This window comes from Nannospalax galili, unplaced genomic scaffold, assembly GCF_000622305.1.
Source record: "Nannospalax galili isolate Female #2095 unplaced genomic scaffold, S.galili_v1.0 scaffold146, whole genome shotgun sequence".
Classification (NCBI taxonomy): Eukaryota; Metazoa; Chordata; class Mammalia; order Rodentia; family Spalacidae; genus Nannospalax; species Nannospalax galili.
In genome coordinates this window covers 2,528,153-2,556,020 of record NW_008357929.1, presented here as the reverse complement: position 1 = coordinate 2,556,020, position 27,868 = coordinate 2,528,153, and the positions used below count along the sequence as shown (strand labels likewise).

At 40.6% G+C, this 27,868-nt stretch overlaps 1 pseudogene; it reads right to left on the bottom strand.

Annotated features, from left to right (window-relative positions):
* Positions 1 to 23,679: 23,679 nt before the first annotated feature.
* Positions 23,680 to 27,868, bottom strand: part of LOC115068048 — a 44,879-nt pseudogene continuing 40,690 nt past the window's right edge.

The following is a 27,868-nucleotide window of genomic DNA, read 5'->3' as shown; positions in this document are numbered from 1 at the left end:
TAATAACAGCTATTGCAAATTTGTAGGTGTCCAGTTGATTTTATTAGATATACTAGATCTAAATAATATGCAACTTAAAACTATTTAACAAATGTACACAAATCTTGCCATATGTTCCTTATTTTTTCAAATATGTATATATTTGAAATATGATTTGTTACCTAGATTTTAATGACATACAACCCTGTACCATATAAGGGGACCTTTCAGTTAACAATGGACCAAGTATATGTCGGTAGACCCAGAATTTCCATCACCCAGTAACACTGTGTTGCCTTAGTTTGTGTAAGTCTATTATATGTTTGCATAATGAAGGAATCACCTAATAAAACAAATCTTGTGTCCCTGTTGTTAAGCCATGCATGGCTATACATGCAAAATGCACTTATTCTTCTTTCCATGGCAGTATTTCCTTTCTTTTCCTCCTACTTTCCTCCTCCCTCCCTTCTATGTGTTATCTTTTTCCTTCTGTTAAAATTTATCCAATCTCAGGTAGTCTGTTATAGTAATAAAAAACAGACTGAGATAAACTTTAATTATATCTGCAAAGTCCTCTTGTTTTTGTCATTATCTATTCTTGGAAGCACATCCCAAATCCAACAAAAGGTTATAATATGGAGTATGGGCACCACGAAAGGGGAATCATGGGTGTCACAATTAGACCTGTCTACTGAGTATCATTTCATGAATAGTGCAAGGAAAAGCAGTTTTGATTGTTACTCTCACTGTGCCTGGTTTACGGAAGCACATAGTTAGGACGAAAAGTGACTGTGGGCAGCCCACTAACTGGCTCAGTTTTTTCAGGTCTGATACCAAGAAGCCACAAGAAGACTATGTCAGACCTAACTGGGTCCGTAGGCCACAGTGACATCAGAGCTCACAAGGCTGCATTCCTTCAGGCTTTTGACATCCTCTGTCATTCATGACCTTGAGAAATGGAAGTCATAAAACCCTTTTGGACTTATAGGAAGACCTCTTTAATACTTTAACAGCCTCACTTATCTCCTACTTCCTATAGGAAGCCCTTTGTTATAAGCCTTAGTGGAGACTCAGGAAGGTAGGGCTAAGGTGTAATGGAGAAGAACCAAGAGCTACTATTGTCTGGTTATCACTTGAAAGATGTATTGACTTTGAAAGGGCTGAGGACCAAATGAGCCACCATGGGGGCACTTGCCACATTAGAGATCATAAGTGAGTTTTTTAAAGTGTGCCATGAGAAAGAATTCAAAGAAACCTCAGAAGTTAGGGTGAGATCTCTCCCAGGAGTTTTCATAGTGCCTGGAGGTATCTGGAGCCACTTCCTCTGATTATACTGGGATCTATACTCTCTCTCAAGCTCAGACAACAGATGAATAAAAACCTGTGCAAAGAACCCAGTGCACCTTTCACACATAGTTTTCTTTGTGGTATGTATAGCATCCATACCAAGAATACTCTATTTGGATAGAGGAGGAGCTCTCATTAGCATGGTGTAGATAACGTGTAGTAAATCAGGAGTCAGGGGCACATCAAAAATAACACTCCCTTGAGGTGTGTGTGGGTTGTTGGGGTTTTGAGGAGCCATAGAAGGATCTGAGGGCACCTCTTCCAGATAGCTCTGCTGTGCTTAAACTTCACCCTGTCACTATTGGGGCTCTGTGATAAGTCCAACAAAGAGATGGTATTCTGCCAGTGGAAAGAGAATGATTTGAGGCAATGTCTAGGAGTGCAAGCTGGTCAGTAAGTGAACAGATAGCAGTTCACTTGTAGACATTTTACAGCATACTGAACTTAATTACTCCCAGTGATTTCTTACTGCTACAAAGAAAAGATAGTTTGACAAATGTGTGCTGGACAAACTGGGCTGGGTACAGCTTGACTTGAGAGAACTGCCAAAAGTCACCTAAGCGAAAAATAGAACCACTTTTACCAAAGAATGTCTATCATACAAGAGCAAGACTAAAGTCCAGCTCTGAGACTGAAGGGGACCTCCAGCTCCAAGCACAGGAGCTGAATTTTTCTTCTGGACATGTAAAGATAGGACTCCAAGGACCACACTCTGTCATGTGCGCAGAGAGCAGCTGAAGAAAATACTCATGTGATTAACAGCCATAAGTGGTACTCTTTCTTGAATCACAAATGCTGACAGTTTATCTAACGTGGTGGCTATTCTGTACCATATCTTATCATTAGGATTTTTTTATATGTGTATGAGTGTATTGCCTGCATGTATGTGAGTACATCCGTGTCATGCAATGCTGCGGAGATCAGAAGAGGGCTTTGGATTCCCCTGGAACTGGAGTTAAGGATGGTTTGTAGCCGCTGTGGGTGCTGGGAATCGAACCTGGGTCCTCTGTAAGAGCAGTCAGTGCTCTTAACCACTGAGCCATCTCTCCAGCCCCATCATTAGGATTTTTAAAGGAAAAGAAGATCAATCCCAAAATAACGTCTCCACTGGTTCCTGGCTATAGAAAATTATAGATGATGCAGATTCTAAAGACAGTACAAGGAAACAAGGCCAGAGGCTGAAGAGAGAGCGCTCGTTTGAAAAAGGTTTAGCTCCATCAGGGAGCTGCATGGGTTATCACAGATCAAGGTCACTGGAGCCATGGCAGATAAGGGATTCAGCAAGGCTGAACCTTTTAGGAGCAACTTCTATTGCAAACCAGTAGCCTCTGCATGTCAGAAAGGGTGACACCATGTCTAAGAATGTAGAGACAGATGACATGAGGCCATCATGGTAGTCAAGGTTTGCAAGTGATTACTGATACCATATTTGCACCACAGGAGACAGTAAGTTTTGAAGCCTGTTGATAGAAACCAGAGCAGGAAGCTGTGGTGGGGACCATGGCTCAGGAAGAGGTCCCCAGAGAGCCTACCTCATTAACACAGTCCAAACAAACAAACCACACACTCTCAGGATGTAATGTTATCTATTGCTTGAGCTTCTATGTTGCAAGATGCAGTAGTGACCTCAGCATGTTTCTGTAATATCCTGCAACTTGGGCCAATGTCAGGAAGAATCCTTCTGATCCAGGTTTCATCCAGGGTCTCTGACTTGCAGAGTTGTTGGAGGATTCGGGACTTCAAGGCTGTGGCTGACAGCCATAGATTGTGAGCTGGGAGGATCAACAGTATCACCTTTGTCCTCTTTCCCCAAAGATCCCAGAATGCAGACAGTACACATTCAGCCTATTCCACAAGGAAACAATGACTGGGGTTTGTAATTTCATTGGCTATTCAGGGGGGAGGAGAGGTACATCTGCTTTTGCTGGTATAGACTACGTAAGGCTATGTGAGGTGTATTTCTTAACATATTTTCCCCAACTATTTGGGTTCTCCTTATAGGGAAATTTCTGTTGCAAAAAATCGAGAGAGAGAGAGAGAGAGAGAGAGAGAGAGAGAGAGAGAGAGAGAGAACAGGGATGGTCACAGAAGAGGGCCATCATTCTGGGTGTTGTTGCCACATTCTTCCCAGCCACAAGGAGGAGAGCTTGTGTCACCTCATTCCTGTCAAGCTCTGCTTGCTTGGACAGGCATCCTGGGCACGACAAAGCTTTCCAAATAACAAATTGAGTAAATAATTGTTCACTCAGTGACTATAAAATTACACTTAGTTTTCCTGTGTTTAAGAAAAAGATATGGCTCTCAAGTAACCCAAAACCCAGAAGCCAAATAAAGATAGAGCTGGAAATACAGAACTGGATTTCTACTGGGGATGATTAAATTGTGAAATACCATGAATAGTAGACTACCCCTCCCCAAAATCCTGCAAAAAGGGAAGTGTAAATAAATAACAATTTAATTTCTTTAAGAGAGCAAATTAACATTTCCACCAACTGTCATTTTGACAGCTCAGTTAGATGGATGCTTGGTAACCCGTTTGCCAGAACCTTAACAAAGATTAACTTTTGGATGTCAGACTCAAGCATTTATTGGTGCCCTTATTTTCCCAGGCATGGAACACATAATCTAACTTAAACCTTAGCATATTTTCTTGTAAATAAATGTCTTACATGTTAAGGTACATGAGTGTCAGGTTTAAGTAATTTGCTAAAGGTCACATAGATTCTAAGTCAGCAAGCCAGAGTTCAAAGGAGGGATGGTTCCCAGTGTGCTAACGAGTCCTTTGACAAGGCAGGGAAAAGGATGGGTGATTTCTAGAAGTTACTCTAAGGAAATTAATTCAACCATCTTTTACTAGTCGAGGTGGACCATACACCCAGAACACCAGAAGAATCCTTATGAGCTGATATGGACTGCTTATTCATCAACACGTCTGCTCTGACAGAAGAGTTCCACGATACCCAGGGAAAGATCCTGTTAGAAAACCCAGTGAGCTCATGGGTCCCCATCTAGCCCAGTGCATGACTTTAGCACTCAAACACTCAAAATGTCAGGCGTCTCTAGTCTGTGCTTGGAAAAATATAAATAAGAAATAAATAGGGCTTGCCCTACTTTTTTTTTTTTTCCTGATAGCAAAGCAAGAGCTGTGATGACATTTGGTAGTTCTGACATCAAAAGTGTAATAGACAGAACACTGAAGGTGGGACACAGAACTGGGTGTGGTGGTACACATTTGTGATCCCAGAACTTTGGAGGTTAAAGCAGGAGGACCACATACCAAAGGTGAGCCAGGGCTATACTTGAGGACAGCCTGGGCAACTTAGAGAGATCCTATCTCAAAGTAAATTAAAAGAAACAAACACCCCTTCCCAACAACAATAAAACCCACAGACTTGAGGATGCCAGGAGGAGGCATGGGCTGCTGGGAGGACTGGTCATCACTGGCAAAGCAACTATCACAATTGTCCTGGGCCATGTCCCGAAGACACTGAGTCCTGGGTCTCAGATCAAGTCAGAAAGCTCATTTTTTCCCTCTGAAATTTGTAACCCTGTGATATGTTGTAACAAATTCTGTGTCTTTCAAAATAGGTCACAAAATTAATTAACTTTCATCTTATGTGTATGAGTATTTTGCCTGCATGTGTGGAAGCGTAGCACATGCATGCAGTGCTTGTGGAGGCCAGAAGAAGGTGATGGATCCCTTGGAACTGGAGTTACTGATGGTTGTTATCTGCCATGTGGGTGCTGGGAACTGAACCTGGGTCCTCTGCAAGAGTAGACAAGTGCTCTTAACCACTGAGTCATCTCTCCAGCCCAATCACAAAAATTTTTAACACAGGTACTAAAATTTACTTTATATGGCTGTTTCTTAGAAAATAATTTATTTTAAAATCATTTTTAAACATTTACCTTTTAATTTTTACTCAAACATGTACATACTTTCTATATTTTATTATTTTTGTTTTGTTTTATATGTATGAGTGTATTGTCTGCATGTATGTGAGCGCACCCGTGTCGTGCAATGCCACAGAGGTCAGAAGAGGGCTTCGGATTCCCCTAGAACTGGAGTTAAGGACAGTTCATAGCCGCCATGTGGGAGCTGGGAATCGAACCCAGGTCCTCTGCAAGAGCAGTTAGTACTTTTAACTTCTGAGCCATCTCTCCAGCTGTAAAAAATGTACATTTTCATGAATTACGTATATTCTGAATAAATAATTTCATAATACAAAATGCAAAGTCTATAAAATGAGTGGACTGTATTTAAATAACACAAAGAAGCTTATTGTTATTAATTTATAGTAGTTTTGACAGTGCATAGTTTTTTTTTTGAGGAAACTATTAAAAACCTATTTTGCCATGGGGACTGAAGAGATGGCTTAGTGGTTAAGAGTGTAGTCTCCTCTTAAGAGGACTCAGGTTCAATTCCTGGCACCCTCATGGCAGCTCACAATCACCTGTAGCTAGTTCCAGGAGATTTAACACTCTCCTCTGGCTTCCATAGCTCTTGCACATACATGGTACACATAAACTCACAAGCAGCAAACATATCTTTCCACCTCAACCCAATCAGGATAATTCCTCACAGACATGCTCAGAGGCCTGTCTTCAAGAAAGTATTTTGAGGGGCTGGAGAGATGGCTTAGTGGTTAAGAGCACTGACTATTCTTGCAGAGGACCTGGGTTAGATTCCCAGCACCCTCATGACAGCAACAACCATCCATAACTCAAGGTCTAGGGGATATGATGCCCTCTTCTGACCTCTGGTGGCACTGCATGACACAAGTGCACTTGCAGGTAATACACTCATACACACAAAAAATAATAAAATATTCAATAAAAAGTGTTTTGTGACTTCACTAAAAACATACTTGTAACAATATAATCTCTGGTTTCCTCTTACCTCATAGGTGGTAGTCTAGCCTAAGATAAGTTTTATTGCAATTAATTGCCTCAAGGAAAAATTTCCCTTAGCACTATGTATAAAATTTCTGTCTAGTGAGAATTATGTGCTGCAATGCAATTTGAAAATAGAAACTATGTAACAGGATATTTAAAATCAAAAGTATAAATGTAATCAATCTTTAAATCCTCATGTCTCAGTTTCTTTTCTGTTGCTGTGATAAAATACCTTGATAAAAGCACCTCAAGGGAGGAAGGGTTTATTTGACTCACAGCTCCAGGTTTCCGCCCATCATCGCAAGGATGCCACCGTGACAGAGCTAATCATGTCCACAGTAAAAAATCAGAGCGCAATGCATGTATTGCGAAAGCAAAATAAAATGATCTTGTGTTTGTATTTCTGCTCCTCACTCCTGGTGTGTAAAGATTAACAGAGTGTTTCTTACAAGTACATCGCTGCTCTTATAATTATACACAATTACATATACTTGCAGTCCTTTAATGAATCCTTCACATACATCATTACTTCATATGTCTTGACATTAATAATTGTATATGCCCTATTTTAGCTTGGCTATAAAGGTAACATCTGTACATTGTTCCATGTGAAAAATTAGAAAATGTTAAGTGAAAATATAAATTGCCAGTACCCTAATTATTCAGAGGTACTCATATTTCATGTGCTTTTAATTAAAAATTTCTTACATTGAATTAACAGAAGGTACAAAATAGCACAGAGAATTCCCATGAGCCCTTTCTTCACTCACATGACCACAGTACATTTGTCAAAACTCACACCTTGCCAATGGTACAATGTTGTCACTCCACCCCAGTTGAGTTCTTCAGTTTCTATATGCACTTTTGCTTATATATATATATTCCTCTGAAATTTTGTCATATGTATAGATTTGTGTAACTGCCTGTATTAGTTACTTTTTTGTTGCTGTGATAAAATACCATGACCAAGGCAACTTACGGAAGAAAGAGTTTATTTGGGCTTACAGTTTCAGAGGAATGAGTCAAATATGGTAGAGAGTCATGGTGGCAGAGGTGGTCTGAGCAGAAAGCTGAGGGCTCACATCTTCAATCACACACAGGAAGCAGAAAGTAAGCCGAGTGTGGGACAAGGCTATGAACTCTCAAAGTCCACCTGTAGTGACATACTTCCTCCAGCCAGGCCACACTTCCTAAACCTTTGCAAACAGTACCACCAAAGACTTGAGTTTATGGGGGACATTTGTAATATGCAAGAAGAAAAATATTTATATAGACACACACATCTACACCGAATCTGTATTTTCTTAATTGTGAAAGTCAAAGAATAAAAGATATTTAGACCCTATTGCTGAAGATGCTTCATATACGAGCTGTAGAACAAACAAGGAGAAATCAAGGTGGTTCTGACTTTAAAACATCTTTAAAAAATTTTATTTATTATTTATTATTATTTATGTGTATGAATATATTGCCTGAATGCACATAAGAGCACCTGTGTTGTGCAATGTCTGCAGGGGTCAGAAGAGGGCATCAGATCCCCTGGAACTGGAGTTACGGATGGTTGTTAGCTGCCATGTGGGTGCTGGAATTGAACCTGGGTCCTCTGCAAGAGCAGTTAGTGCTCTTAACTGCTGAACCACCTCTCCAGTCCCTAAAGCCTCATCTTTAACTAACTAGCTTTCATAGTGCTAGAAGGTGCTAGGCATGCTACCTGAAGAGAAAATTAATCATCACCTTACCCATCTGTGCCTTTGAACTACAGCAACAATTGGCCTGGCAAGCTACGTCCATCAGTGCAAGAGTGGCATGAATATTATGGAAATAACTAACCACTTTCTATTGGATTTAAGGTCTAATTCATAGGACAAATCAAACCTAACACTGATATCAGGTTTATAAACCTGAGGCTAGACAGCTCACAAGCCATGGAAGAGAGCCTAATACTATGATTATGTTAAATATATATTGTATTATATATATATAAAACAATAAATCACTAGGAGTCACTGATTCCTAGTGATTTATTGTTATACCCATAGATTAATGCATCTCTCAGCTCTCACCAGAGAAGCTTCTTTACATAGAAGATGGTGATTAGCACAGAAAACCACAAATAGCCAATGTACAGAGAATCAGAGGTTGCAGAGTGCTTGTCTCTAAATGGGGCACACATCTCAAACTTCTTCCTGTCAAGGCTCAAGATCATTGTAGAAGAGAGGAGGGACAGACTGTAAGAACTAGAAGTGGAGGGTGACCACAGAAAATAGAATTTTCAGACAGGCGGGCAGATACTCATATGAACTCACACCAATGGTGATAGCATGCACAAGTCTCACATAAGCTCAAGCTTGGCAAAACCCAGCATAGACGTGAGGGAGTGGGCAAGAAACCCCAACCCTACCTGAGGAGGTACAGGCAACTGATGGCTGCTGGGAGGGGGAGAGCCAGTCTTTTAAGGATGAGACTCTTTGTAGGATGACCGGGGTCCAGAGGATGGACCCATACTGAAGGCTATTTGGGGACACAAATCTGGCTTTATAAGCTAGACATATGTATATGTATGTATGTGACACAGCACGTGAAATTGGGGGGGGGGCCATGCAGAAGATGAGGGAGGGCATCTAAATATGATAAAATATATTGTATGAATGTCTCAAAAATTCAATTAAATAAGAGTCCAAAATATAAATTTTTGTATAAAAGATAAGAAATTAAGCAGTATATAAATTTTCTTCCTGCTTTTTTAATTTTTAAAAAAGATTTAATTTTTATTATTTTTAAGTATGTATGTGTATGTACACATGGGCACATGTGTACAGTTGCCTGTGGAGGTCAGAAGAGGTTAGATCCTCTGGAACTGGAGTTACAGGTGGTTGTGAGCCACCATGTGGGTGCTGGGTCCTGAACTCATGTTCTCTGCAAAGGCTGCAAGAATTCTTAGCTGCTCAGGCATCTCTCTCACCTGTCTTCATCTCTTTTCAAAAAGATATTATCGGAGGTTATTTATCCCATTACACACTCTTATTTTAATAATATATGTATACATTTTACATTTTAGTCACTTTTCCCCATTTACAACAAATTAGTTCCCACTCTGGGAAGGCTGCTTGTATTACTATGTCCTTTCCCAGACCATTTCTAATGTGTCTGCATTCTAAACATCTGCAATCTTTCATTTCTTGATTAGAGCATTATCTGGACTTACATTTAAATGAAGATATTTTTTTTTTTGTAGACCAGGCTGGCATTGAACTCACAGAGATCCACCCGCCTCTGCCTCCCAAGTGCTGGGATTAAAGGCGTGCGCCACCACACCTGGCTTAAGTGAAGATATTTTTTTTAATTTTTGGATTATGACATCATTTAAAAATAAATCCAACTTTCATAGATACAACAATTGAATATGAACTATCCTTATTCCATCAACCCCAAGGGAGACCCACAGACAAACCTCCCCACCCACACCACCTTTTCTCTCTAGATTTCATCCTCCTTAGCAGCCTGGAGAAAAAAATTAATGTCTCTATAAATGTAACTGTTCAGATGTGGAAAACTCTACTTTTGGTCATTTCTTCTTCCGGTGTCTCTTTTTGTGGGCCCTATGCCTGATGGTCTAATCAATTTCAGAATCAAAGTATGACAGGTAGGACAACTCAACCACTGCCTTTGGGTTCCTGCCTAGTTCTTGACAGACATCATCCTGGAATAGATGCGAGTTAGAAGACAGGATTAAACACTGTCATCAGTAGCATGCTGTCTCAAAACACATCACCAGTGTGACAGAGGGTCAGCCACCAGATCTAATGATTGCTGGGCATAACCTTGGATGCCTGTATTGCTTGCAGAGAGTTAGGTCTGAAGAACCTTGCCATCTACTTGTGGGATGCCTCTGAGGGCAGAAGCTGAGATGTGTGCTTCTCAGTTCTGGTCTGTGGGGGACAATTCTCCAACTTTCAGGCCTATAGATTTCACAGTTATGTTGCTTAGCTGTCATGTTTGGTAAGGTTGGGAAGGAAACAATGTTTTTGAATGCTCAGTTGTTTTAATGAGCTAGTTTAGATATATATTTTTAATTGAAATTCTTTTAAACATTTTATTTATTGTATATGAATGTTTTCTTTGCACGTATGTTAAGCATACCACATGCATGCAAACCTGTGGGGGACAGAAGAGGGCACCAGATTCCCTGGAACTGGAGTTACTGATGGTTGTTTAGCCACCATGTGGTTGCTGGGAACCAAATCTCTGGACTAGCAGCCAGTGCTCTTAACTGCTGAGCCATCTCTGCAACCCCTAACTGAAATTCTTAAGAAATGTTTATTGAATAGACTATAGAAGTGACGCATTATTAACTTATTTTACTTAAAATGTAATATCACTTTGATATCAGGACAGTATTTTCACTAGGACAAGAACTTTTTCTCTTATCTTGGAGTTACTACCAAGAGGGAAAAAAGTTAAATTCTTCTAAACCAGCTATTGCTTGCTTGCTTTCTTTCTTTCTTTCTTTCTTTCTTTCTTTCTTTCTTTCTTTCTTTCTTTCTTTTTCTTTCTTTCTTTCTTTTTATATGCAGCAACAAACTGGTCCACCAATCTGTTCCCTAGCATTCAGATTTTTTTTTCCTGTCACAAGCATCCTGCTGGAATCAATAAACTGTGATTAAAAACTTTGTTACTTAATACATTTAGTAAGCTTAAACTACATTTTAGAAACCTAATCACTTTCATGTCACTAGCTGCAGGGAGGGAGACAAAAGCTGTGGCTAATTATTAACAACTTTACAACGCCGATATTGAATTTCAGATGCATCCCAAATGCCTTTTTTTCTCTGATTAGTTCCTGTGTCCCACCAGCTCTCGGGGTGCTAGCTGGGAGGCTTCAAGTGTTTAAGATGCTAAGGTTTCAGGAACATTTAAAACAGTAACAGATTCTCTCATCATCCTGAAACAGCCCTGCTCTGATGCAGCATCTGGACTCAAGGGGGAATAATTGCTTGCTGTGGATAGCCAATAGCATCCTTGTGGTCCACCTGCTTTAAGATGGCTGACACACAGCTGCACAGTAAAGAGGAGGAAAGAGGATCAGGCTGCCTTGTAAAAGTGGTCATTCAGGTGTAGATATACCTTAGTTCTAGCCTTGTCTCTTTCCATGAATTCTGTCCCGATTCCCAGAACTGTATTTCTAATGGCCAGATGTACACAAACTCTCTAAACTGCAGAGGACCCTAGCTATCTGCTGAAAGATGAAGATCCCAGACTAAGGTTTTGAACTGAAAGTCATTCCTCAGTGTATCCCTGGGGTCATGTCCTGGGAGCGAAGGTGATGTAATTAAGGTATCCAATTAAATTGGCGTTTATTGGCAAATGTTCTGACTTCTGAGCAACTGACCTCGTTTGTCATATAACTGTCGACTCAGAACGTGCATGCTGGAATCATTATGTATCTAATGGGGGTCTCGCTGGTAGAACGAGGTCTAAGGGCAGGACAAAAGATCATTTTCCCCTGAAATCTGCCTCTCTTGTTAGCCTTTTCATGGGTGATATGACTTCTCCTTCCCACCAAATACGCAGGAGCTTCCCTAACTATCAATACTTAGCAAGCCATTTCCATTATTATTACAAATTATATGCCCAGTCCCTGGTGGCCCTTGTACCACAGTGCAGATCCCTACTAAAAATGAACTATTATATGACAGCACAAGGAAAAATAAACTTTAGGAAGTAAAACTAACATACATTAAAAAATACACCATTAATTCATTCAGCATGTGTAATATGGGTAATTCCTATGAAGTGGAATGAATAGTTCATATATATTACTCTTGATCTTGAACTACAACCCCCCCACAGGCCTTATACACTTTTATTCAAATAAACAAGATCATTGCTTTAGCATTCTAATTTTTAAATTAATGGTTTGCTTGACCTCCCTGCCTTTTCTAATTTCCCAGTTATTTCTACTCCATGACTTTTTTCTACCCCTGAGGAACTGGAACGCAACAAAGCTAAAAATAGGCTTGTTGTGCAATAATAAAAGTGCTATGGAATTATGTTGTCCCACACACACATAATTTAAACAAGAACCCCAGAAAGCATTATATATAAAATTTAAATCACCTGAACATCACATTCTTTGATTAGATAATTAAGTCAGCTTAGCAATTCCGTACAAATCTTGCATTTCAAAGTACTTATTTAAGCAATTAATTGCGTATTTTTCCACTCTAACACCAGCTGCTGTCTTAAAAGTATTTTGTATGGATGTAATTATGAATTAGATCAGTCTATAAAGTTCATGTCCCTCCTAGCTAAAATCTAACCCCCTATAGCAGTGAGTTCTTTTTCCTCTCATGTGATTTTTAAAAATTCTATTTTTATTTTATGCGTACAAGTGCATTGTCTACGTGTATGTAAGTGCACTGGTGCCATGCAATGCCCTTGGAGGTCAGAAGGTGGTGTTGGATTCCCCTGGAATTAGAGTTATGAACAATTGTTAGCCACCATGTGGGTGCTAGGAATTGAACCCGGGTCCTCTGCAAGAGCAGCCAGTGCTCTTAACTACTGAATCATCTCTCCAGCCCCCTCCTCTCATGTGATTTTAAGAAGAGTAACCATATTCCTCAAGTGACCAGACATATCTTCCCTCTGAGTAATTAGAGAAGTTTCTTTGGGAGAACAGAAAAGTGACCCAGATAGCATTTAAACCCAAATGAAGAAAGGAAGAGTGAAGTTTAATTAAGATTGTACGAGTGCACCTCTTACAGATTTTGTCTTAAAATCTTTCAGAACAGGGGCTGGAGAGATGGCTCAGTGGTTAAAAGCACTGGCTGCTCTTGCAGAAGACCTGGGTTTGGTTCCCAGCACCACATGGTGACTAACAACCATCTGTAACTCCATTTCCAGGGGATCCGATGCCCTCTTTTGACTCTGCAACATGGGTGCATTTACATACATGCAGGCAATATACTCATACACATAAAATTTTTAAAGTCTTTAAAAATTAAGATAATATAAACTAACAATGACACAATTGTTGACTTTATAGTATATAGAATACACATATGAGTACATGTAACAACCGCAGCACAAAATGAGGGGGGGGGCAGAAAGGGTATCATTTTTGCTTGGGCATAGTGAATCATGCCTGTAATCCCAGCAACTGGGAGGCTCAAGTAGGAGAACTGCTATGAGCTCAAGACCAGCCTGGGCTATATAGTGAGTTCCAGGCCAGCGTGGACTGAGTGAGACCTTGTCTCAAAACAAAAACAAAACCAAGGCAAAAATAAAAAAGAAAGAAAAGAATGAGAGAAAGAGAGGGAGATAGAGACAGAGAAAGGGAAGAAGGAAGAAATAAAGGAAGAAAAGGAAGACAAGGAACTGTCCTAGGACCAAGTTTATCTATTTTCCCGCATAAAATTAGTATTAACTTGATTGTAATTCATAGAGGAACTGCTAAAAATAATAATGAGCCAGGTGAGGTAGCGCACACCTTTAACTCTGTGAGATTGAGGCCAGCCTGGTCCACATAGTGAGTTCCAGGTCAGCTGGGGCTATGGAAAGACCCTGTTAAAAAGATGGAAAAAAGTTAAAATATGTACAGGTGAATAATGACAAATTGTCAAATGATGCACTAAAAATATTTATCTAACCCTAAAGAAAGCAGGAACGAGGAAGAAAGGCAAAGATCGGAGGCATAGCAATCCGCAGTGCAACAGCAAATGTGGCCACGTCATCAATCCACAAAGTTCTAAACAAACTGAGCAATCCAGCCAAAGAACCAGCACACTTGATTCTAAGACAAGCGAGCTGCAACTATGTTATGTGCTTTCTGTGAGTAACACTGGAGATTCAAGGCAGCTTAAAGGAAATATCCACAGTAAGAGAGCTGGAATAGTTGTATTGACGTAAACAAAATAAAACCAAAGACTCCAAACGTGACAAGAGATGACAGGGCAATGTGGAAAAGCGGATCAATCCATTAGGGAGAGGTAACTATTACAGTGTTGTGTGTCTGAAACAGAGCCCCAATGCATTCAGCAACAGTGAAAGAAAAAACAGACAATTCAATAATAACAGACTTTAATATCTCACCTCCAATAGTAAAACAGAAGAATCAGCGAATATAGGACATTGGTGCTAAGAGACATGTACAGAGCATGGAGCCAAGTAGGGGCAGAAGGCATGCTTGTCTCCTGGGCAAATGCAGTATTTTGTAGGGTAGAGCATGTGAACACCAATAAACCCGAGTTCAAAGAATACAAAGTCCGATTACAAGGGAATTAAACAACAGTGGAAAGAACCTGGAAATCCCTTGAGATTTTGAAATAATCCACTTATAAAGAAGAAACCACAATGGAAGTTATAAAGCATTTCGAACTGAATAAAAACAAAAGCAGACCATATCAACATGTGTGGGACACAGTTTAACTTAAAGGACAACTAGAGCTGCTGTCTGGAGAGCAGTGTGTCAAATCTGTAACTTAAACGTCTCTAAGACTATGAAAAATAGTAAACCAAAAGCAAGGCAAGAAGGAAATGTTGAAGGTTAAAGCTGATATTGATGGCATTCCTAAGAACCACACAGAATTAGCAGGACTACAAGGGACACTACGGCCAAGTTCATGACAACAGAGATGGTGCAGATGAAATGGAAGCATTTGTAGGAAGATTCAAATGATGAAAGTGGATACAGAGGGTCGGAAACGGGAATGGACTGGAAAAAGAAGATGCTGAGAAATTGTCATCTCACCAGGAGAGCCAGGCCCACTGGCTTCACTGATTATTAATGTTTTGGTTTGCACTGTGTTTCCTTTGAGACATGGTCCTGCCACATAACCCAGAGTGGCAATCACACTCATGGTTTTCTGTTTCAGCTTCACAAATACTGAGATTACCAATGTGCACCACCAGGCCTAGCTGTTCCAGAGATATTTTAGGTACAAATGGTACCCGGTTTTCAAAAAGTCATGAGTCACAACAAGAGGGAATGTTTTTCATTTATCTTGGGGTGAATTAGCTTAGTCTGAAAGTCCGAAAGACGTCACAATGAAAGAAAAGTGCAGGTTAGCCTCCTCATGAGTATTGTTTTGTTTTGTTTGATAGGGTCTCTCTGTAGCCCCAGCTACACTATGTAGACAAAGCCTCCTCATGAGTATAGACACAAAAACTGCAGGTTAGACTCCGCATGAGTATAGACACAAAAATCCCTAAGGGAATATCCAAAAGTTAAGTCCAATAATCTAAGAAAAAGAATATATGACATGATGAAAAAGGATTTGTCTCAGGAGCTAAATACTGTTTTAACAATTGAAAATTAATTGATATAACATAATAATTATACCTGGATAAACAAGACAAACACAATTATTCAGAAAGACTCAGCAAAAAGTTTTGCTAGAATGCCCAATTTGTTTGTGATTAAAAACTCTCAACAAAAGAATGGAGACAGAAAAGCTACAAAAACCCTATAGCTGGCATTACCTGAGAGTGAGGACTGCCTGCCTCCCCTCGATGACTGGAACAAAATCAAGGCTTGTTTGTCCTTTCCTTTAAACAATGTATCTGTGAATCTGTCCAGCGCAATGAGACAGGAAGGAAAAGATGGAAGACTCTGATTAAAAAATGAAAAGAAAGAAAACCATCCTATTCATGAAATATTTGACCTGCATGTAAAAATCTTAATGATGAACAACTTAAAAAATGAAGGAAAAATAACAATTCAGGTCATATTAGCATAGAAATTTTGAAAAAAGAGTTAACAAAGCATAAGACTTCTCCAGTGAAAATTATGAATCTTTGTTGTAATAAATGATAGAAATAAGGGATGCTCAGGTGCCATGCATGGATTGGAAGACTCAAGATTGTCGGATGGTGATTTACTGAACTGACCTAAAGAGTCACAATAATTCTCAAGAAACTTCCACCGGAAATTGTCCTATCAATATAACCCTGCATCAAAATCCCAACAGGCTTTATGTAGACCTTGACAAGTCAATCCTAAAATACGTATGGGGAGACAAAGGAACAAGAATAGCCCAGGGGCTAGGACATAGCTCGGTGGTAGAGTACTTAAAGTGCTTGCCTGTCATGCACAACACCTTGGATTCAAGCCTCAGCCCTTCAGAAGAAACACTGATGATTCTTTTGTCAGTGGAGAAGCTAAAGCAGAAGAATTGAAGTTTTGAGGCCAGCTGAGGTCATACATGGAGACTCTGTCTCAATAATAACTAGCTAACTATATAAGCAAACAAATTTAAAAAACAGAACAAATTATTTTTAGAAGAAATGTACTAAAGTTTTATAGTATTAAAGTATAATACTTATACTAATACTCTATTTAAACTTACTGTAAATCTACAAGCATAACTTTACTACGAAGTCCTGCTAGTTTGTCACTAAGCATTTACTCAAGAGAAATGAAAGCATATGTTCCCAAGAAAAACCTGTGTATGGATATTCATATCACCATGCACATCATAGGCAAAAACAAAATTCCACACATCAATTGGTGAATGAATGGGTAAAGTGTAGCTTATCCATCCAACAATTTATTATTAGAAAGAGAATTTCAAAACACTGCTGATCCATGCTGCAGTAAAATGAACTAAGACAGTATGTCAAGTGAACAAGTCTGTGATTCCATTTATATGAATTTCCAGAAAAGCAGCGTCTACAAAGACTGAAGGCAGAAAGCAGACTGAAAGCCTTCCAACCCATGAGGGACATTATTGGGAAACATCACTAACTAGATTATAGTGATAGTTGCACAGTTCTATAAATTTATTTAAGATCATTGTGGTAATTTAAATAACAAACATGAAAAAAATTCACAACTTCATTAACTATCAGGGAAATGCAAGTTAAAACTATAACGATTGTCTCACCCCAATTTGAATGGTTGCTGTAAAAAAGATGGATGCTGATGAGGGTGTTGAGAAAATCAAACCCTCACACACTACTGGTGATAAAGGTGGAGTAGTACAGCCACTGTGCAAAAATAAATCTGTGAATAATCCAGCCCATCCACTTAGAGGTCTCTGTCTCCAGAAACAATACCAGCAAACCAAAGGCTGTGCAGGCCTGAGCTGCCACACCTGGCCAGGCAGGCTTTTTGACCTTCAGTTTCTTCACGTACAACATGAAAGATGTAAGCTAAATTATATCCCACCTTCCAATTTTAATATTTTAAAACTTCCTGTTTACTTTAACAACATTCCTGTGGAAGAGTCATTCACTTTCCTCCCATACAGTTTCTACTCTCTATTTTGCTATACCATGTATTCTGAGTAGACCGAGCCTGTCTGAAGACCTGTGTGAACGGACCAACTACGTAACTAACGTAGAGATGGGAGTATGACTCACGTCCAAGGCATTCGTTTCCTGCTTATCATTCCACTGGCGAGAAATCTGGTTCCAAAGCTCTGAATGTTCCTTTCTTTGCCTCTCTCTTTTGAGCTCCAGTTACAAAGTTTTTCATAAATCGCTCCTGGGAGCCATCTTTCCCTGCAATGAGCAGCCAGCCAGAAGGCAAAACGGAGATATAGGGAAAAGCAGAGCAAAGAGACCTCTTATTGTTCAAGACCATTTTCTATCACTTGGAGGAAGGCTTTATGCATCACAAAGTGGAGATGCCTGAAAACCCAGGACCTGTGTCACTAGAATCTTAGCTCACAAAGACAGAGGAAGGGAATTTGCTCCTCTAAGCAGTGCATGGGGCTTGCCTTTCTGAAATGTCACTGGAAACCAGGGAAGTGAATGAATTCATTTAAGACTGAAGCCAAATATGCTGGATCTGTTTAGAAATCTGAAGATGACAGATCACAGGAGAAGGTAGAGATTTTATACTTATTATTCTGGTAACGATGCATATTTTTTACCCTATTTAGCACCTGCCTAGTTAGTACCTGGCTTCCTGGACTGTCACTGGAGCTCAATAGATATTTACTAACTGAATGAGTAAAAAAACAAACAAACGAACAACAACAACAAAAAAAAAACGGAAAAAAAAAAACAAAAAGAGGCAAGGGAATGGAGAAGAGCAGTGGGTGTGCCCAGTGATGACGGCTGTATTCATGGAGCAGTGTTGTAGACTGGACCACATCAACCCAGACTCTACAAATCCATTGCCGCACCTGGGGTTGATCAACATGAGACTAGCATTTAAGAAATGAGGCTTGGGGGTTAAAGGTGGCACAATGGTTAAGAGAGCATAGTGCTCTTGCAGAGGACCCAAGTTCAGTTCCCAGCACCCATCTTGGACAGCTTACAACCACTTATAATTCCAGCTCCAAGGGATCTGATACTCTCTTCTTTCCTCTTCAGAGACCTGCACTCATGTGCATATACCCCTACCCCAACAGGCATATATAAATACTCATAATTTAAGAAATAAATAAAATGGGGGATAGAGAGATGGCTCAGCAGTTAAGAACACTGATTGCTCTTGCAGAAGACCTGGGTTCATATCCCAGCACCCACATGGCAGCTAACAACTGTCTGAAACTCCAGTCCCAGGGGATCCGACAGCCTCTTCTGACCTCCACGGGCATTGCACGACACAGGTGCCCTTACCTACATGCAGACGATACATACATACACATAAAATAAAAATAATAAATAAAATAAAAAAATAAAAATTGAAAGACAAGGTATAAACTTTAAGGAGGTATAATCTAGTCAAAGGAACAACTTGATGACAAAAATAAGGTGATGAAAGCTTGGTCTGGTTGGGGTAATTCGTGGTGAACATTTCAGGCCATTCTTCAGAGCATCTTGCCCCATTGTATCCCCATGGGATCACATCACTGGGCTTCTTAGCTCAGCCTTCTACCTTGGTTTCCATTGCAACCATTAGCATTATTCATTCACGAGTACAACTGTTTATTGACTCTTCCTCTCTCTTATAAACAAAAGACCCATTTGCTTCAGACACTTCCCATTTGGCTGTCTGGCAATACGTGTAAATTCACAAACTCTGTAACCAAAGAACTTAAAAACAATTTGCAACAAGGCCACACAGGTGCCCCTGGATATGAAAATGCACTTTTAAAGGACGTGACAATGACATTCCAAAGCATGAAATCCTAAATTTAAAGGAGGAGAAAATGGATGCCAATGAATTAGACATATCAATTGAACCCCTGGTATTTATGACATAAAACTGAACAAAATTTATAGCCCTCAGTTCCACACTTTCTTCACATATGTGCTGAGATGGCTTGGCCTCAACTTTCTTTTGGTCATTCAGAAGAAACCTAATGTTCTTGGATTCCTTTCTGTCAAGCATTCACAAAGGAGTGTTTTCTGAAATGTTAATAAAAATTATAAACTTGGTATTGAAATGATTCTTTTCCTCAAAGTAGCTGTTTCTGTTACATGCTGTTTCCTGGCTTGACTTTACAGTATTGCCTATGATAGGGTATCACATGATGAGGCTATAAAGCTTGAAAGAATCGTGTTTCAGTTAAAAATGGAAGTCACTAATAAAGCTGGTTGGTTTCACTGGGGACAGAGCAGTAGAATAAAATGTAAATACTCTGTAAACTAAAGCCTAGGTAAAGGGAATGGAAATTCACACACAGGCTAAGACATACCCCATCCAGGAGAGGGTGAAGCTCCCCACTTACTGATGGATTTAGTAAACCCAGAATTATCACCACTGCCTTGTAACTGCCATTCACCTTAGTGTGACATGACTTGGCCAACTGGCTTCTATAGTTAGTCAAACATCATTTTGTAATTTAATTTTGTTTCTGGTGTAAACCCAAGGGGAGTCGCCAACTGAAATCTAAGAACACAAGAAACAAGATCTTAGCTATGAACGATTCATCAGCCTTTCCAGGGGCAGATGTTGGCCGAGGTCACTAAAGTCAAAGCTGGGGGTGAATCCCACCTAACTTCTGAAGTCTGCCATCCAGCATTGCATCAACTCCTTGCAAACGCAAAGCCTTCAGTCTTCCATCAGGAGCACCTGGCCGGTTCCTGATGGATGAGCAGAAAGAATTCAAGGTGCCAGAATTTTCTGGAAGAATTCCAGGTGAGAAAATGCCATGGGTGAGTTCCAAGGGAACAATGAGGAACATATTTTCCCTGCTTCCACTTACGTCTCCTTCTGTGATTCCCCAGGAATATGCTATCATTCACAAATCACTCGTCACAGCAGAAACTGACTGGGTAAGCACATAGAGAACAGAATAGGGCAGATATGGCTTCCTACCCTCAACTCCTGCTCTTTCCACAACTCAGGGACACATTTCCCTTCAAGTAATACCTAGTCTGTGCATGCTGTGGGAAGCAAATGAGGGCAGGGAGGCCGTGCTTAAACTAAACCTAGCTTATGCCTGGAATAAAAGATGACAAGCATTTCTAAACATAGCAAACTGTAGGCTACTCTATAGGCACAAGGAGATGGCTATGCACTGTAGAGCAATTGCTTCCAAGTTGAAACATTCCGGAAGGAAGAAGAAAGGAAGGAAGGAAGGAAAGAAGGAAGGAAGGAAGGAAGGAAGGAAGAAGGAAGGAAGGAAGGAAGAAGGAAGGCTGGCTTACAAGAGGTTCTCTAACCTATGAAGCTGCCTGAAAATCACGCAACTGAGTTGTTACCCATGCTGGGATAGGCAGTTGGGGAAAGAGATGCTTTTGAGTTGCCTTTACTCCTGTAAGTAACCCTTACTCATACACATGTAAGTACCATAAACTCAATGGTTTTCCAAGTTGGACTGGTGTAGTTGTTACTTTGAGTAGACAATTGTTCGTGCCTCTCCAGGAGTGTCCTCCAGCAGCTGTAGGATTTTTTTTCCTCCTATGGAAAGTCTGGAAGATCATGGTGGGGATTAAACCTATTAAACAACAGAAAAGACACATTGCTTAGCAAGTAGGTGTTTCCAGCTCTTCTCCTATGAAAGGCTCAGGCTTTATAAATAAATGTATGGCAGGTCCTTAAATAATATTGGATTGAGGAATTTACAAATGTTTGACTTGATCAAAACACCTACATGCTACATGTTTTGTGTGTGTGTGTGTGTGTGTGTGTGTGTGTGTGTGTGTTGCTCTATCTAAGGAGAAGTGTGTGCATAGAAAGAAACATGAAAACACACATGCAAATATAATGGTAAAAATAACTATGGTAAAGACTTGAAAAAGGTCCAGCGAGGAGGATTTGAGAATGTTCTAGAGCTGGAGACTCTCCTTGTGTAAAGAGACCAAAAACCAGGGAAAAGACTACTACTTTAGGATCACTTAAAAATTTAGACCCAGGACTGTGGCGTTATCTTAGTTATAAAGTGCTTGCCTTGTGAAAACAAAGGCCTGAGTTTGATCCCCAAATCCACATGAAAGAGTCAGGATGACACAAGCTTTTAATCCCAGAGTTAGGAAGGTGGAGACATGAGGCTGCTTGTGGATTTCTGGTCAGCCAATCTAACCTAATTGAGGAGCTCCAGACTAATGAGAGACCCTGTCTCTTAAAGCAAGGTGGATGGCTCCCGAGAAACACCTATGCTGTCGTTTGGTCTCCACATGCATGTACAACCTGTTTTGTACAACCTACTTCTTTTGGAGCCATTAACTCCAGACTTAATCTGGTCTTAAGAGAACTAATCTAGTCTCTGGATAAAGAATCCAGTTCATTCTTAAGGATGGAATCCCCACGACCTAATTATGTCCACTGAGTCTCACCTTATTTAGGCTCCCATCATCTCTCAATACTGTTACAAGCTTCTAGCACACGAAACCTTGGGCTTAGTCATATCCAAATTTAACACCTTTAAACAAATCCTGTGCAATGTTGGTGTCATTGGGACCATGAAAGTTGATAGAGAAGGATGTGGCCAAAGAATAAAAAAACAGAGAAGCTTTATAGACTACAATAGGTTATTGGAATTCATATTTTTTAGAAAGGAATTCGTATAGAGTTGTGAAGAAAATGGGTTCAGATAATATGATCCCATAAATGTACGTCTAAATGATTTGATTCTGTGGGTGCATTATTGTTTTGACAAAGAAAATGAAAAAAAAATCAGAGCTAAGAATTGGGGAAATTAGTCTAACAGAGATTTTCAAAATGGTCATCAATAAGGACCAATTGGAAAGAATGAAGTAGGAAAGACTTGTTTGAGACTGAGGCTGGAAGGGTGGCCAGCACAGAGAAACTGTGACGAAAAGCCAGCTATGAGAAAGTTCCATCATGCTCTGGAGCTAACAAAGACACAGGAACAAACAGCCTCCAAGGAAATATGTATCAGGTCATAATCTTGGTGCTCTAAGTCCCCAGGAGCTAACAAGGCTGGGTAAGGATGAAGTCCAGCATAACACCAAAACTCTCTTCCGGGCTTCAAGCACAGTCTTCACCCTTATCCTTTCCTGAAACCCATCCCAAGGGTGCTGATTCATTTTAACTCTCAACTTGTCACAACCTAGAATCACCTGGGATGAGAGTCTTAATGAGGAATTAGCTAGATCTGGTTGGCCTGTGAGGAAGTGCCTTGATTGTTAATTGATTTTGGAAGACCCAGCCCATTGTGGGCAGCACCATTCCTTAGGCAGAGGGTCTGAACAGTGTAAGAGAGAAAAAAGCTGGCTGAGAACAAGCAAGCAAGAATCCATGTGTTTGTTATCTCTGATTTTGACAGTGGACGTGAGGCTTCACGTCCCGGCCTTGACGTCCCACGGTAATGGACTACAACCAGAACTTGTTACCATAGCAACAGAAATACACCAGAGCAAGTACTCACAGCACTTTCCAGGTAGAGTCACCAAATTTAATACATGTATACAAAAGTTGCAAGATGCTCTAGTAAATATGAATTTCACATAAACCAACATAAATTTTCATATGTTTGTATTGCAAAGAGACATTGTTTCGATTGCTTTCCTGGCTCACTAGTGAAGGAAGGAAACTCAGCTTATGGTTATAGAGATGGCTAAACATGATGGAACTGGACAGATGAGACTGTCAATAGCTCATTAGTGACAGAGTGTCACTGTTTGGGCAGGAAAACAATGCATACCACTCAGAACCATGAAGGTTTGAACTTGAGAGCAGCATGAACATAACAGGCAAGTTATGGAAAGTATATTATCATATCAAGAGATGTGATGCTGGTTCCTGAAGGAAAATGTACTGACTTGTCTGAGCATTTCCATGGGTGGCAAGGAACTGAAGCCCATTACTCAGGGTCAATAGGCATTGTCCCTGTGTTCCTTGATAAGGAGACTTTTTAAATCAAGGAACATTATCTGTAAGGGCATCACGAGGGTCATTATGAGTTGGACTGTTTGAGACACTCCTGGCTTTAAATGTCAAGGTAGCACATATTGAAACTAGGCCTTATGTCACAATATCGTCTACATTTATCTGCAGTCAATGTTTTGGGGGTTGCTTCGTATGAATGTCCAGCTGTGTGAGTTCTCCATGGAGAAAGTTGGCCACTTGCAGGGCTCTGCTATGAATATGACCTATCAGAATCTGCTGGGGTCCTGATCTCCTCCAACACCAACCACAGGCTCTCTGTACGTGAGAGTCTGCAGATCTCGGGGACAAGATGCTATGAGGTCTGCAGCATAGAGCATGAGGATCCTTCCCCCAGCTCGTAGGTCATTCTTATAATGAGCCTACAAAAGGAAGGAGCCAACGACTGAGACCCAAGCTGCATCCTGGAACACAGCTGCTTGGCTTCTGTCTATCACCTCCTCATCCTCAGAACTGGAAACCATCCTTCAGGCCATCCTAGTGCACAGATACCACTCCAATATCCTGGTTCTTCCTCTAGTTTTTCTTGAACAGATACATGACTGCATGTTCTCTTCCATTGCCCAGATATAGAAATGTCTACAAGTTACAGTACTTCCTCTAGAAATATCTCCACAGCTCTGCATAGCTCAAGATTCCACACACTACCTTTGAAGGCACCTTCTGTGATGGAAAGAGCTACTCTCAGAAGCCTGCTATGTGAACGCCTGCTCCCTTCTTGACTCTGTGTGAGGCTGCTTTCCTGCTCTGTGTTCTCAGTTCATTGTCACAGTAGGTTGTTAATAGTCTTGGCCCAACAGGACTTAATGTCCCCAAACCAGAAAGGAGAGACTGTCACTATTAAGTGTGTTGGAAGCACAGAAGGGATTAAAGGCTTGGCTGTTTATTTATTTGCTTGCATTGTAACCAGTGGAAACACCTACCCTGGACTTCGGGCTGAGTCAGCGGTGCCTGAGCTGTGGCTACATGCTTGGTTTTGAATTAATTTTTGATTGTTGTGCATTCAGATCTTTTATAGTTGTCTAATACTTCACTACCCCCACATTTGATTACATGACCCCCAAACAGGGTCATGACACACAGTTTTAAAAAGCTGCAGTTAAATGATGAAGAGAGCCAGATTTCTGTAGCGCCTGCATTCACATCTTTGGGTTAGCCTGTCTTAACCACCCTGACAAGATGAAGTCCTCCCATTAACCAACCTGATGGCCTTTGGTGACCACAGAACTGACCCCACTTTCATGAGTGGTGACCCAGGTCTGCTCAGACCCTTGACTCTGAACACTGGGCCATTTTTGCTTATCTTGAATGGTCTATATCTAACAAAGTTATTTCTTTGAGCTACTTGATATATCTGAATAAATAAACAAATCACATTTACTGGGATTAATGATCATTTACTGGATAAATGATCACTGTCACAGAGCTAAGGATGGGGTCTGATGGTAAGTATATGATGATGTAAAAGCTTTCACTTAGCTGGAAAGTGTGGTCTTGTAAGATAATAGTGTCATCATACAACATACAGATTTCTAAAAAACTGTATCAGTTAAGGATGGGGTGCATTTGAATTCGTGTGGACCCTGGGTTTTTAATTAACTGTAAAATGAATGTTCACCATCTGAAGCTGTCACTACATATGATAATGGAAATTGTATTGTGCAGATTTTAATAGAAATCTTCCTAGTGAACCACATATTTGTCAGAGGAAAGCTGGTGTGCCGTACATCATCTAAGTAACTTTCACAAGAGTGACTCCAAAGATCTTGAATAGCTGTATAGAAACCTTTAGACCTCCGTATTTATCAAAGATGAATGAAAAAAAACTTTTATTTAAAGGCTTTGGAAAACATGATATCATTCCTTAGGTAGTGGGCGTTTGTTGTGTGGTTTTTTAAAATTTTGTTTTTCTTTATTAATCCAGACGGTAGAGCTAGAGCTAAGATCTGGGAGTAGTAATGACATAAAACCAATTCAGAGCCCCAAGGAAAGAACATTTAAAGAAAGATTTTCTGGCAGATTTATTGTCAAAGTATAACTATGTATAATTGCATAATGTCACTGCATAATGACATTTGGATGTCAAGGGACCACATATATGCATGGGACCCTATAAGACTATATAGCCTAGTGACGTTGTCACCATCTCAGTTGGGCGAGTGAATTCTATAGTGTTCACACCACGGTGAAACCACCTAACATCACTTTTCTCAGCATATGTCTCTGCCGTTAAGGGGTACGTGGGCATAGTCAGCTTCCTGGTAGGCATAGATACTGGCTGTGCCAGGGTTTCCTTGGGTCCAGTTACATAATTTTGTAGAGCTCAGCTCAGTCCAAAGTAAAAATGCAGGGCCATTCCCAGGGACAGAGAAGAAAGTCAGCACCTCACACAACACCAACCCCCTGCATTTGAGGGCCCCTCAAAGGGTTGAACTTCCATGGTGGGACAGGCATCATATCTGGCTAGATGGTAGAGGCTGCATTGGGGAAAAGGCAGGGCATGTATGAGATGGTCTTGAAGGCAGAAGGTAATGGCAAAAGGGCCTTCTGCTGTTGATATGGCCCGGTAGGCATTTTGGTGGGAGTGATTACTAATGGTGGAAGGATAGGGGAGGAAGCAGAGATTGATACTGGGAAGTACAGCCCAAAGATCCTCACACATATCCAGGGGAGGCTGGAGATAGAGAGGAGTGGGGCTGAATGGGAATCGAAGCTCTAAGAGTCAATTGCCTGGTCCTAACAAACTTCACTTGCAAAACACTAATTCAAAGATAAAGTGATGAAGGTTCTGATGGCTCCTGCTTGGCCAGAGGGGCCCTTCTGAGTACCAGTCCTGTGTGACTCTACAAATTTGAAGCTTGTGGCTCTCTTTTTTAAAGATTTATTTTTATTTATATGTGTGTATGCCACATATTTGCAGGTGCCTATGGAGGCCAGAGGAGAGTGTTGAATCTCCTGGAGCTGGAGTTAGAGGTGGTTGTGAGTTGCCTGACATGGATACTGGGAACCTATCTTGGGTCCTCTGGAAAAGCAACAAGTGCTCTTAACTACCAAGCCTTTTCTCCAACCCCAGAGGCTCATGGTTTTTGGTGTGAATTGCTTTCAGGAGAAACAAGGAGGATGGCTTATTCTTTGGTTGTTGGCTGCCTGGTCTGGGACCAAGCACACAGAGGACACAATGACCATGCTATCTGTGGTAGAGTTCTCACTGGAACAGGTGAGCAGACACCCCACTGTGTGAATGATGGGAGTTACTCAACCAGGACACAGGGAGGCCTTGGAGGAACCATCCTCCACTGTGCTAAGAGCTGTGTGCACTCACAGAGACGTCACCTGATCCTGGCCCTTCATTTTATCTCAGGTTTCAGTGACCTGGGCTCCTGCTCACAGTTGGGAGATCTGTTTCATCCCTTAACAACTCAGAAGCACATGGAGGCATTTTTCTTCTTGCCCATCAAAGTCATTATGCTGCGGCTATCTTTTTCTGTTAACTCCTCTGGGGTCCCTCAGGTATTTGCCCTGTGATTATTATTAGAATTACTTTATGCACATTCTCTGGGAATATGAGAAAATATTGCCTGGGATTTTGCTGCAGTAATTTACATATAAATGTCATAAAAAGCCACCAAAATTGCCTGCATTGGGTCCTTGCAATGTAGAACAAAGAGCTGTCTGCAATCTTCTGTTCTCGTTATATTGTACACAGTTATTTGTTTCTATTTGCTATTAAAATGTTTTCCTGCGATCTCATATGGAACAGCTTTTGAAGATTCCAGAGAGGGGCCCAGCTGGAAAATCCCTTCTTTGAAGTGCCCCGTTTATTCATCTGTTGTCAGTGGCAGGCTCTTTACACCCAGACATCTTATATTTTTCACAGTTATTTCAAAATCTATTTCATTTGACATAGAGGCGATTTATCTTCTTGCACATATTCCCGCTTCTCTTCTCCGTTTCTCACTTTGTCATTCTGCTGCATTGATCAGGGCATTTCTTTCCTTTTTCCTTTCAAGCTGAATGAAGGAACCAAGAATGATACTAAAAGCCCATTGCTCCCAAATGCTCAGACTTCCAGCGTTCCCAGGACCCCTTGGGCTGGAATACATCAGTGAGGACTAACAAAAGTCAGAGCTTGAAACTTATAAATTTGTGCAGTAATAACATCAGCTGCTCTCAGATCTAAATCTGAGACTGGGTGGTTCATTGAAAACATCAGCTTGACTCCATTTTGAACCAAGGAGCTGCCATGTCTGGTCTGCCTGATTGCTAAACGGGTTTTTCCCCAAACTTCCTTTATGAACCAGTTCAGGACATGGGCAAATCTTGAATCAATTTTTTTAGGTATGGAAGGAACAAAGAAAGATATTGGTAGTTTGTGTCTTTTAGAAACACCCAGGCAAA